The sequence below is a fragment of the Schistocerca cancellata genome, chromosome 6 (assembly GCF_023864275.1).
Source record: "Schistocerca cancellata isolate TAMUIC-IGC-003103 chromosome 6, iqSchCanc2.1, whole genome shotgun sequence".
NCBI lineage: Eukaryota > Metazoa > Arthropoda > Insecta > Orthoptera > Acrididae > Schistocerca > Schistocerca cancellata.
In genome coordinates this window covers 98,360,178-98,373,015 of record NC_064631.1, presented here as the reverse complement: position 1 = coordinate 98,373,015, position 12,838 = coordinate 98,360,178, and the positions used below count along the sequence as shown (strand labels likewise).

The following is a 12,838-nucleotide window of genomic DNA, read 5'->3' as shown; positions in this document are numbered from 1 at the left end:
TGCCAATAAATTTAATTAGCGTCGAGGTTCTTGTCCATTTTAAGGCGTAGTGATTGTCAGAGGGTATTTGTGAGAACAATACCATATCACATCAGAAGCTTAATATCAGTAAAATGTTTCAGTCATAAGCTTCCTTGTAAATTTTCAAGCAGTTTTAGCTGACAGTCGGATGCGTTAACTTTTTATGTCCATTTCCTGTGTAATTACAGTATCAGTTCTGGTACAGTGATTGTTTGCAATATCAATGATAAAGGTTAGCAATGTTCAAGGCCAACACTTTAATGTGAGTAATTTTGTTTTGCTGTCAGATAGTATATTTCAATCTCACAGAAAACGGACTGCTCTCTCGTAGACGAATAGTCAAGCGCTCCGCTTGTCTGGATTTGACAACATATAGCGTCAGCTGTACGAATCTGTATTCTAAATTAAATTTTTCGATAGTTCTGTTGTTCTGCACCGAGATTAACGTATTTCGATATCAAAAGAGTTTTATGCAGTTCTCAGATACCAACCAGACACTTACAAACGCAAGTTTTAAAGTATATTACATTAAACCAGACACTTTCAAACACGAGTTTTAAGGTATATTACATTATTTTCAAAGGTTCCTTTCCTCAGTTCCACTTGAAACGTCCCCTTAGAAAAATTATACATGACTGTCCTTAAACTGACACTCAATATTTTTAGCGCAACGCAATCTGACTTTCAAAAATCCCCACAAAAGAATGGCCCTGACTAACATTAACCTATACATTTCACAAACCACTTACCTCACAAAAATCTTCGTTACTCGAACTACTGCAATACAGCGAGCGCCAATACTGCCAGCTAAATAAAAGATTCAAACTACTGAAGACACTAACTACTGATAGGCATAGTTAGCAAATGAAAGATTTTGATAGAGAACAAACAATGTATTTACCTCAATAGTGTTCAAAAGTCATAATGTATATAGCAGTTCATGACATCCAGTCTTACAAATTTCAAAACTTCGCCATCTCTCTCCCCACATCCACCGCTGCTGGCGGCTCAACTCCAACTGCGCAACGCTACGCGCTGTTCACATCCAGCTGCCCAACACTACAATGGCAGACAACAATGCAAACTAGCCACAGACTGCACACAGCACAGCCAGTGATTTTTCATACAGAGCGCTACGTGGCGTTACTAATAAGAAAACCTAAACAGCCTACTTACACACTCAAAGAACGCAAACCAATTGCCGTCAGATTTTGGTTCAGATGTCCAGGTTTGATTAAAACAGAAGCGTCCTATTGTGTGCATACGATCACGCCGAAAGTCTTCGGCATAAAATTTGACCTGAAACGTTACCCAATGGCTCCCGACTCTGTGACACCAGGAGCAACACCAGTGTGCCTCTTCAAGAAACTGGAAGTACGGGACCTCTGACTAGGTCATCACCGTACTCACCGACGATGGCTATCCATGGAAAAGCAGATTTGTTATCCATCGTTAAACACATTGCGATGCCATTCCTCAGCAGCCCATGTGTTCTGATCATGGCGCCACTCCAGGCGTATCCCTTCGTGTTGTGGTGTTAACGGCACCCTTCACATGGGACGGTTGTTCCCTAGTCCATCTACTGCTAGCCACTGACCTATGCTTCGGGATGACAAAGTACTGCAGCGAGTTCGTTGTTTGTTCTCGGATGACTGATGCAGATGTGAAGGTGTTAGGATGAGCTTGGTGCATAGTGTGGCGATCATCTCTTGAGCTGGTCCACATGAACCTAGATGACGAGCATTCCTGTCCTCTCGCTTCCATGCACTTCAACATCGTGCCACTGTCACCTCCGAATGGCCCAAAAATCTGTATATTTGTGATTCGACCAACGTGCCACATGGAAACTCACAAAGCTGTCTGTTTCAAATTCAGTCAGATGCTGATAACTCTGTCTCATATAAGTGCGTGACATCTCCGTGTCTCTCATAGTGACTCCACGAGGTCTGTCGTTGTTCACACCCCTGATACACCCTACCAGGCTTGATAACAAACCTACAGAGGATCAACGTTAATGTACTGTAGTGGCTGTTCCACGAGCGACAGAGAATTGCAACTCTAATCATTTACATACTGGCCAATAGTGTGTACATGTACGAATTTACATTGCAATCTGATCATGTCTTCTGGGCGCTTCACATTTTTTGACAGGCTGTGTAGCTGCAAATGATTGCGTTTGGAGTGATGACCAGTAGTTAGTTTCATTATTAATTGTTGTATCACATGTCGATACCACCCCCTAATGGTGTATCACAGTTGTGAACGGAATGGCAAAGTTCCATCCAATGTCGATAGTGATGATGCAGTACCCGGTGGAATAAACGGAGTACGCCCTTTCTGCCACACCTCCAGCGGCTCTGGACTACGAATGCCCCCTGCCGCCGCGATACAGGATGGCCAGCGGCAGCGACTCAGCCCACGCACTCTTGGAGCTACTATGCTACCACACCTTCGTTCGCCTTTCTTCCTAGTGACATCGATAGCTAGACTATTTCTTATGTCATCACTTGTACTGCGTCTTCGTATGCTTAGAGAAATACAAGTTAAGTAAATCTTCTGTTTGCATTGCTACTTGTTCACTAACTGTTCTGTTCTTCTGTTGATCCATTACTGATCCATCATGGCCGCGGAGCAGTACCCGGCGAAATATTTACCAAAGGAAAATCACCAATGGGCCGTGTGTTTTCAGAATATATTTTATGTAGACAACCAGTTTTGGGATCTCAGTAATGCCATCAGCACACCCCTATGCACTCTATGCATGTGTAGACAGTCAGGTATATCGATACTTGCATAACTGGAGCCATCATTGTCTGGATTCCGTGTATAGTTTTTGAATAGGAAAAAGAATTCTGTATTTTTGAATACTCCATTAGTAGTGTAGCGCTTGACACAGTCACGTCGATTAAATATTTAGGCGTAACATTGCAGAGCGATATGAATTGGGACAAGCATGTAATGGTAGTTGTGGGGAAGGCGGATAGTCGTCTTCGGTTCATTGGTAGAATTTTCGGAAGATGTCATTCACCTGTAAAGAAGACCGCTCATAAAACACTAACACGACGTATTCTTGAGTACTGCTCGAGCGTTTGGGATCCCTATCAGGTCGGATTGAGGGAGGACATAGAAGCAATTCAGAAGCGGGTTGCTAGATTTGTTACTGGTTGGTTTGATCATCACGCGAGTGTTACGGAAGTGCTTCAGGAACTCGGGTGGGATTCTCTAGAGGAAAGGAGGCGTTCTTTTCGTGAATCGCTACTGAGGAAATTTAGAGAACCAGCATTTGAGGCTGACTGCAGTTCAATTTTACTGCCGCCAACTAACATTTCGCGGAAAGACCACAAAGATAAGAGAGATTAGGGCTCGTACAGAGGCATATAGGCAGTCATTTTTGCCTCGTTCTGTTTGGGAGTGGAACAGGGAGAAAAGATGCTAGTTGTGGTACGAGGTACCCTCCGCCACGCACCGTATGGTGGACTGCGGAGTATGTATGTAGATGTAGATGTAGATGTAAAGTGTTTACTTCGAAGACTTGGCAACGACGAGTTCACGAAATCCAGACATTTATTCCTGTAGTTATGTAAGTATCGATTTATTTGATTGCTTGTACATGGAGCGCACAGGGGACTGAAGATGGCAGTGATATGCCGAAACTAATCGTCTAGAGAAAACAAATTCTGAAAATATACGGATGCTTGGTGAAATATCTCTGGTAAAAATTTCTGCTCCTGTCTGGCATTCCTACGACGACAAGATGATCTGGTTTCTTTTTTTTTTTTTTTTTTTTTTTTTTTTACGCAAACTGCTAGGTTTGATAAGAAAACTGGCATACAGGTACTTTGCCAAATTACGATTTTTAAAGTTCTCGATCGTTAACTGATGTACTAGCATCAAAGTACGCAAAAACAATATAGAAAGGCATTTGAAATACGTCCAAACTGCAAATCGGAGGAGTGAATAAATTTCGGCCCAGGGCGCTCGCTGCAGCAACGGCGTGATGACGGTTTTGGGTTGCACGGGCCTCGACTGGCAGCCGTTTTGGAAGTTGCCGCCGACTGTAGACGCCGAATTCTGCCCGGCGTCAGGTGGCCCGCGCATTACTTAGCGACGGCGAACTCTGCGCCATCGCAACGCCGGCGGGCCGCTTATTCGCCGGCGGGGAAGCAATTTTGCCGTATTTCAGCGGCCGACTCGGGCGATAATTTACACAGTAAACAGCGTCGGCCGGCCGGTTAGCATTCAGCGCGGGCGACGCGGCGCAGTGCTGCCCGGAATACAAACGCGGCCGCCCGCCCTGTTTGCAATCAGCATAACTCTTTTAATTCCGGCCAGTCTCTCTCTCTCTCTCTCTCTCTCTCTATCTCTCTCTCTCTCTCTCTCTCTGTCTCTCTCTCGTGCGACCTGTGCCAAATCGGGGCCGATGGCGGCGGCTGCGTTAGTAGCCTCGAGATAATCGGACCGACGCATTCTCTTTGCACGCGTGACCCAAGTGTATGGCCAACGGTGGAAAATCCCTCCGCCCTAATTACAGAAGGCGAATTACGGGTTCGATACGTCCTATGGTAAAACAAAGGAAAAATAACGATAATCACCATAACGTAATCTCCATTTCTTGTAAAACACCTTCAGCAAATTCGTGTTTTTTGTTTTTTATCTTTTTTTTTTTTTAAATTGGAGAATGGCGAACTGTTCAAAGCATTGATGTTACGCTTCCTTAAAACTTTACTGAAAAGTGATGCACACATATATACAGGGTGTTTGCATAAAAGAGTGCAAAAATTTAACGGGACATATAGATGCTCCACTGAACAGTTTGTGATACATTTACGCTGCTCAATCATCCCTGAAAGTTTGTAACATCGTCACGGAACCACCCTGTATAATTTATTCAAAAAATGATTCAAATGGCTCTGAGCACTATGGGACTCAACTTCTGAAGTCATCAGTCCCCTAGAACTTAGAACTACTTAAACCTAACCAACCTAAGGACATCACACACATCCATGCCCGAGGCAGGATTCGAACCTGCGACCGCAGCGGTCTCTCGGTTCCAGACTGTAGCGCCTAGAACCGCACGGCCACTCCGGGACCGTGGTCAGGGAAAAACCGAGTCGAAAATTATAAGCGAAAATCGTTTTGAAACTTCTGATAGTGGAACACACGTACCCGCATTGTTATTACTAAGAGTGAAGTGTTGGGAACTTACATAGTTGGTAATACGGACTACAACAGAAACTGTCTCTTAGATGAATACCTTAAGAGTTTTGAGTTCTCCTTCATCTTCGATGCTGTGAAATATATCTACATCTACATCCATACTCCGCAAGCCACCCAACGGTGTGTGGCGGAGGGTACCTGAGTACCTCTATCGGTTCTCCCTTCTATTCCAGTCTGATATTGTTCGTGGAAAGAATGATTGTCGGTATGCTTCAGTGTGGGCTCTAATCTCTCTGATTTTATCCTCATGGTCTCTTCGCGAGATATACGTAGGAGGGAGCAATATACTGCTTGACTCTTCGGTGAAGGTATGTTCTCGAAACTTTAACAAAAGCCCGTACCGAGCTACTCTCTTCTACTGCATGCCCTTTGGATGCAATGTTTTTGGAGCAGATAGTACGGACCAAAACAACAATAAGATGTCCAGTAAATATGGCCACTAAAAGGCATACCTTAAGAGCTATGAGCACTTGTTCATCTTCGTTGCTGTGTAACGCATCTCATGAACAAGTATTCGTAGCTTTTAAGAGCCACACTTACTGTACGTTATATTCTTCTTTTGGGCCATGCTACCCCCTGTAAAATAAGGAAACTAAAGGGCTTACAGTTGAAGAAATGTGTTTCCCAGTATCGAAGACATGTGTTTCACATTATCGAAGATGAGCAAGTACTTGTACATCTTAAGTTATGCATTTTAAAGCCGTTACTTACTAGACATATTTTCCTGATTTGGTCCGTACTACCAACTCTGAAACTACCCTAAAAGCTTATCAACAACAGTACCGGCAGATGTATTCCACAGTCACAGGTGTCAAAACGGTTTCCGCTTTAACTTTCGACGTTAGCGGACCACGGTCCCTTATCTGAAATTGATGTATTTATCCTTCCATGAAAGACTACACCATCATCAGACAATCACCCAGTATACACGAACTTCCCTCATAAATCAGTCTGTTAGTGAAAGCCGTATCAAAATCCCCACATTAGTTCCTGAGATCAATATTCACAAACATGCAGAAAAAAAAACACGGTGGGGCACTTCACTTTATAATATGTAATGATATCATTCAAAAAGCAAATCAATAGACGGTGCTAATTGAGAAAAAAAAATTTGGACGACACGTCTTTTTTGTTATCACTTTGGGGCACGTTACAATAAAAACAACAAGGGTTAGCCGCCTTTATAAATGAGTTGTTTCATTGTTGGCCTACTTAATTTGGGGGAGGGCGAGGGCTAGCTTTCTAACTTTCCTTCGTCCCATCAGTTAATTGAAAATGTTTTCCACATCGATGACGTGGTTATTAGGGACAGAGCACAAGCTTGGATTCTTTCAAGTATTGGGAAGAAATTCTACTGCTCCATTCCAATGGCATTTGCCTCACGCAGCTTGGAAAAATAATGGAGAGTGTAATGATCAGTGGGAGATCTTCCAGCATAAGATGTCAGTGGTCATTTCCGCGCCACAAAATTCTGGACTAGGTTTCAATTTTCCTGGTGTCCTGAAAACTCCTGTACAATGCTCGATGTTTTCATTCAGTACTTTTGCCAGCAATATTGCAGGCCAAAATATCACGAAATTTGCTTTACATAAAAACTTTTTAAGACAGGATTTTACGACACAGTACAAAGATATTTCTTTGTTCGCTATTCAGATTTGCCTTAGGTATGTAATCTCGTTCACAAACCGTCTTTTCTTTAAGAATTAAATAGGGAAAGAACTTTTTTGTTACATCATAATTAGCAGGTCCTTAATTCAAATCTAAATACCACTTCTGTCTTGCGTTAGCGCCAAAAATTGGCGTGTAAACGGGAATTGTCAGATGAGCAAACACTGCTAGACGTAGTACGACTATTTAGTGCACGGTTGTTGTTCTGTGCAGATTACGCGAGACATTTCTGTTAACGCGAACAGCGTTACGCTCGACGGCAACGGCAACATACGCGTGAGCGCCAGCAGAACCTGGAGCATTGAATGAAACCAATTACGTGCCGAAGTTGTGGCTGCGGCAGGCAGAGCGGTAACCGCAAATGCGTTTCCACGACACTTCCCGCGAAACAGCGCGTATTCGAGCAGTCAATTGCATGCACACCATTTCAGTGGCGCAGTACGTCGCCTCCGGGGAACAGGTACCACGAGGCCATCTGATCAAGAACCACGGATGGATCCTATTGCCTCCGAGACGTTGATTACCACTGTGCTTTCTATCGAGGAATTCCAGAGACACAGCACTATACTTACGAATAGGATGACAAACGCTCGTCGACATTCAATTGGCGTCTTCGATGACATATTTTCCAGGATGACAACGCTGTTCCGAAAAAGGGCATGTTGTTTTCCTAGAAGCACAATCTGGGAACGTCCAATAATACTGCGTAAAATCTCTAAGTGGACTTCCATCCAGTCACTCGATGACCAGCTTGGTGACCTAACAGAAGACAGCAAAAGTAAAGCCCTAGTTTTAAATTCCGCATCTAAGAAATGGTTCACGACGAAGACTTGTACAAACATACCGACGTTCGACCATCGCACAGACTCCCATATGGAGGACTTAGTAATACTTTAAGCATCCATGGTGTAACGGAACAACTGAAAGAGTTGAAAGCAAATACAATATGTGATCAAAAGTGTCCGGACACCTGGTTGAAAATCACTTACAAGTCCGTGGGGCCCTCGATCGGTAATGCTGGAATTCAATATGGTGTTGGCCCACTCTTAATCTTTATGACAGCTTCCACTGTCGCAGGCATACGTTCAGTCAAATGCTGGAAGGCATCCCATTCTTCACGGAGTGCTCTACTGAGGGAAGCTACCGATGTCGATCGGTGAGGCCTGGCACGAAGTCGGCGTTCCGAAACATCCCAAAGATTTGTTTTATATGATTCACGTCAGGACTCTGTGCAGGCCAGTCCATTACAGGGACGTTATTTTCGTGTAACCACTCCGCCATAGGCCGTACGTTATGAACAGGTTCTCGATCGTGTTGAAAGATGCAATCGTTATCCCCCAATCGCTCTCCAACAGTGGGAAGCAAGAACATCAATGTAGGCCTGTGCTGTGATAATGCCAAGCAAAACAACGGATGCAAGCCCCCTCCATGAAAAAGACGACCACACCATGACACAACCACCTTTTTTTTTTCTGTTGGCACTACACACGCTGACAGATGACGTTCACTGGGTATTCACCATACCCATACCTTGCCATCGGATCGCCACATTGTGTACTCATTCGTGACTCCACACAAAGTTTTTCCACAGTTCAGTCGTTCAATGTTTACGCGTTGCTTGGCATTTCCTGGCGTGATGTGTGTCTTACGAGCAGCCGTTCAACCATGAAATCCAGATTTTCTGACCTCCCGCCTAACTGTCATAGTACTTGCAGTGGATACTGATGCAGTTTGGAATGGTCTGGATAGATGTCTGCCTATTACACATTAGGACCCTCTTCAAAAGTCGGCGGTCTCTGTCAGTCAACAGACGAGGCCAGCCTGTACGTTTTTGTGCTGTACGTGTCCCTTCACGTTTCCACTTAACAATCATATCGGAAACAGTGGACCTAGGGATGTTTAGGAGTGTGGAAATCTCACGTACAGACGTATGACACAAGTGGCACCCAAACGCATGACCACGTCCGATGTCCGTAGTTCCGCGGAGCACCCCATTCTGCTCTCTCACGATGTCTAATGACTAGTGAGATCGCTGATATAGAGTACCTGGCAGTAGGTGGCAGCAAAAAGCACCTATTACGTAAAACGTATGTTTTTAGGGCTGTCCGGATACTTTTGATTTCATAGTTAAGTTGTCAGATCCTGTCGGAATCCCAGGTCAGTTTTACAAAGAGTGCTCTACAGCACTGCCCCCTTACTTAGACCACATTTGTCGTGAATCTCTCGCCCAGCGCAAAGTCCCAAGCGACTAGATAATAGTGCAGGAGACACCTGTATATAAGAAGGGCAAAAGAAAGGATCCGCAGATTTACACACATCTGTTTTGCTGCAGAATCCTTGAACATATTCTCAGTTCGAATATAATAAGTTTCATTAAGAGGGAAAAGTTTCTGTCCACAAACCAGCCCAGTTTTAGAAAACATCGCGTGTGCGAAATTCTGCCTGCCCTTTTCTCGCATGAGATCTTGCAAGCGGTGCATGGAGGGCTACAGGTGGATTCTATATTCCTTGATTTCCGTAACGCATTTGACACGATGCCACACTGCCGACTGTTAACAATACAGAATAGGTTCCCAGGTATGTGATTGGCTCGAAGACTTCTTAAGTAACAGAACCCAGTGTGTTCTCTTCGACGGCAAGTCTTCATCAGAGACAAGGGTATCGTCAGGAGTGCCCCAAGGAAGTGCGGTACCGCGCCCAGGTTCCCGGGTTCGATTCCCGGCGGGGTCATGGATTTTCTCTGCCTCGTGATGACTGCGTGTTGTGTGATGTCCTTAGGTTAGTTAGGTTTAAGTAGTTCTAAGTTCTAGGGGACTGATGACCTTAGAAGTTAAGTCCCATAGTGCTCAGAGCCGTTTGAGCCCATAGTGCTCAGAGCCATTTGAACCATTATTGAAGTGCGGTAGGACAGTTGTTATTTTCTACACACAAAAATGATCTGGCGGACAGGGAAAGCAGTAGTCTGCGGCCGTATGCTGACGATACTGACGTGTATGGGGCGGTATCATTGGTGAGTGACTTAAAAGTTGACTTGACTTGTGAAAAATTCTGCTTGCCCTTTTCTCACGCGAGATCCTGCGAACCATGGACGGAAGGCAATAGATGGATCCCATATTCCTTGATTTCCGTAACGCATTTGACACGATGCCACAATGCCTACTGTCAACGAAGGTACAACAGTACAGGGACAACATTACAGGGACGTTATTGTCGTGTAACCACTCCGCCACAGGCCGTGCATTATGAACAGGTGATCGATCTGTTGAAAGATGCAATCTCTCACGATGTCTAATGACTACTGATGTTGGTGATATGGAGTAACTGGCAGTAAGTGGCAGCAAAAAGCGCCTAATATGAAAAACTGGTTCAAATGGCTCTGAGCACTATGGGACTTAACATCTGTGCCATCTGTCCCCTAAAACTTAGAACTACTTAAACCGAACTAACCTAAGGACATCACACATATCCATGCCCTAGGCGGGATTCAAACCTGCGACCGTAGCGGTCACGCGGTTCCAGACTGAAGCGCCTAGAACCGCACGGCCACACCGGCCGGCGCCTAATACGAAAAACGTATGTTTTTGGGGTATGTTTTTGGGCGCTCCGCGGTACTCACGGACTTCGAACGTGGTCAGGTGATTGGGTGTCAGTTGTGTCATACGTCTGTACGCGTGATTTCCACACTCCTAAACATCCAATTCCCTGTAATGGACTGACCTGCACGACTCTCAACTGGGAACCTATCCTGTATTGTTGTGCCTTCGTTAACAGTCGGCAGTGTGGCATCGTGTCAAATGCGTTACGGAAATCAAGGAATATGGAATCCACCTGTTGCTTTCCATCCACTGTTCGCAAGATCTCGCGTGAGAAAAGAGCAAGCAGAACAAGAGTTGACTTAAAAGAAATTTCTGGTTGGTGTGATAAAATGTAAAAAAAAAAAAAAAAAATGTAACTTAATGCGGATTAGTTGGCAAAACCAACCCACAATGTTCGGATACGGCATTAGTAGGGTGCGACTTGACACAGTCACATCTGTTAAATATCTAGGTGTAAAGTTGTAAAGCGATATAAAATGGAATGAGCATGTAGGATTTGTAGTAGAGAAGGCGAATGGTCGACTTCGGTTTATTGGTAGAACTTTAGGAAAGTGGGATTCATCTGTGGAGGGGAACGGATTCAGGGCAATATGGCGACCCATTTCTAGTGTTTGGGATCCGCGCCAAGTCGGATTAAAGGAAGACATCGAAGTAAATCAGAGGCGGGCTGTCGCCGGTACGATCGAACAAGACGCAAGTCTATAGAGATGCTTCAGTAACTCGAGAGGGAGTCACTGGAGGGAAAGCGACGTTCTTTCCGAGGAGCACTATTGAGAATAGTTAGGGAACCGGCATTTGAGGCTGACTGCAGAGCGGTTTATACTGCCACCAACGTACCTTTCGCCTAAGGACCAAGAAGATAAGATTAGACAGATTAAGACTCGTATGGGGGAATATAGACCGTCGTTTCTTCTTCACTCTGTTTTTGCAAGAGGAACAGGAAAGGAAATGACTAGTAGAGATGCAGGGTATTCTCCGCCACGCACCTTATAGTGGCTTGTGGAATATGTATATAGATGTAGGTGTAGTTGTAGGTTTCTAACGTATGGTTCATAATTATTTCCAGCGTTGTTCAACAGCTTCTAACGCCGTTAAAACGACTGTAGCACTTTTTTCAAGAAATTCAGTCAGTACTCAATCTTAATATTTTTAGCACCGTTACACATTGCTCCTCTCAGACTCGCTTTCGTAAAACAAAACATTCTACGAAACGTATCTGTAATTTCAGTCTCTGACAAAAAAACTGTATATTAGTATGTGGTGCTCTCCAGCAGTTGTACAAAATGCACATAATACTAGAAGATGGATATTTTATTCAATTGGCACAGAACAGCACAGATGAATTAATCAATGTTTGTTCTCTATTAAAATCTTTCATTTGCTAACTATGCCTATCAGTAGTTAGTGCCTTCAGTAGTTTGAATCTTGAATCTTGAAGACTGTAAGAAATAGGGAAATAGTAGCGGTCAACGTGTCCTAACGGAATGAGCGTATGGTGAAACATAGCCTGAATATGTATTTGATACTGTCAAGCTCCATCAAGAAGTGGCCGAGTAATGGACAGTCCGATGGTTAGCGTGGTCTGGAGAACGTACAGGTAGAAATGGCGACGCAAAATACACTAGTAATATCTGACCACTGTAGCGGTGCTATCTGCTGTAGAAAACTTATGTAAGTTCACTCTTATTTAGAGTAAGAAAAAGTGAAAAAACATAAATAGCTATTCAAAATAAGCGTACTGATGACAAAGTACAGTAACAGCTTAACGGCACAGCGATACATCGCTAAGTATTACAAACAGTGTAGAAAGGGTTCCAAAAAATTACATGTATGACTCTCCCTGATCAGCACCTTCGAAATAGCTGGATCTGTCGTGCTGGACATGACCACAGTATGTTCTAGTTTTGACCATCTAGACGTACAGATGTGACATAAATGTATTTCTTTGAATGAAGTACTTACGTACCTACATGAAAGACTAGGATTTCAGATCTCATGATCGCACTATATTTAACTGATGTTCAACGTGTGTGTTTGGTGTACAATGCCTACATGTATCAACGCCAGTTTCAGTTTGCTGTTACAATGGATCGTATCAGCGTTTAGTGTAACTTCGATAGACAGAAATGTCATAATTCTGGCATGTCTGTGATTGTCATCCTTACATTTATTCAGCTTGATTATTTTACCGAATATTTAAATTAATAACAATTTCCATTCTGGTTAGTAAATTACCGTCCGCCTCGTTCCGTTGAAATACATTAATAAATTTAAAAAAAGACAGTTATTAATGAGTATATGGTTGCTATGTTATCGGAAAAAGTATTATATGAACG

The 12,838-nt window shown here is 43.7% G+C and overlaps 1 protein-coding gene across 4 annotated transcripts in view; it reads right to left on the bottom strand.

Moving 5' to 3' along the window:
- LOC126190763 (hemicentin-1-like) overlaps positions 1 to 12,838 on the bottom strand; it is a 1,169,490-nt gene that overhangs the window by 59,501 nt on the left and 1,097,151 nt on the right. The window lies entirely within an intron of this gene.